The sequence below is a fragment of the Laccaria bicolor genome, genomic scaffold (assembly GCF_000143565.1).
Source record: "Laccaria bicolor S238N-H82 LACBIscaffold_2 genomic scaffold, whole genome shotgun sequence".
NCBI classification, from domain to species: domain Eukaryota; kingdom Fungi; phylum Basidiomycota; class Agaricomycetes; order Agaricales; family Hydnangiaceae; genus Laccaria; species Laccaria bicolor.
The window spans coordinates 2,194,434-2,195,585 of NW_001889873.1; positions in this window are offsets into that span (position 1 = coordinate 2,194,434).

Sequence of the window (1,152 nt, forward strand, 5' to 3'; positions counted from 1 at the left end):
TGTATTGTTACTTATGATCTACAGACGTACACTTGCAGCGGCTGTCTTGGCCTGGTCCAACCTTACGGAGGCGAATGTCGGCGAACACGACATGACTGCCTCCAATGAAACAGCCCGCCGCCATGCGCTCGAAACCCAAAAGCGCGATCTCACCGCCGTCCAGGTACTAGAGAAGAAGCTCAACATTGCACGGCGATGGGAGCGGGGTTCGTTTGAGTGGCAGGCAGCAGGAGAGAAGGTTATGATGCGGACATACCAACGTTGCATCGATGTCCTGGAAGGGCTCGTGGTCGCATGCATGTTTGAACTCACAAAGATGAACCGGTCCCAGACAGGTAAGACGTTGTCTTCTCGGAAATGACTGCAGCTGACGGCAACATGATAGGCTATAGCCTTCGTAAACACATTGCCAATGCGCTCAAGGCCCGATCTGTCGCCATTCGCACCGCCCTCGACAGGTACAATACAGCGGCGTTGGCTCTAGTGCCACCTCGACAGGTACTCAACTGGGATCAGGTCGTTGAGTACGCCTTCCTCTCGGACTTCGATCTCCTCCGTGATGCCCGTCAAGATATTCGAAGGAAACCTTGGGCGACACCCGCCGCTCGCCTTGCAATTGACCGGGCGTTCAAACTCGAACGTGCGCAGGAAGAGATTGCGCGGCTGAACATCGAAGTTCCCCGCCTCGCAACCTATATTCATGACGAAGACATTCTCCTTCGAGGAAAAGAAGCCAAGCTCTTGCTCTCTCGTCCTGCCCTCGCTCTTCAGCTCAAACTTCATTGGATGGAACGGGGCCGTTTCAATGCTCACCACCTGAAGATCTTGGAGAAGATCTATCTCCTGGATGGTTATACTGGTCCCATTGGATTTGGCACTCATGTTGCAGAGGCTTCTACCACATCAGAGGAGCCAGATGCAACAGGGGAGCCTCAGACCCCGGCCCTTCCCCCTACAGGTACCACCCCCAGTCATGAAGTGGATTTAGAAGAGGAGCTGGATGAGGAGCAGGCTGGTGAGGATGAGGAGATTGAGGTTCTTGGTGCCTGCTTTAGTGTACTTGATATGAGTGGTGACGGCCCCCGTAGCCAGGAGGACTAAGTAAAACATATGCATTACTATCTACCTAATAATACCTATTAATGCAAAAGA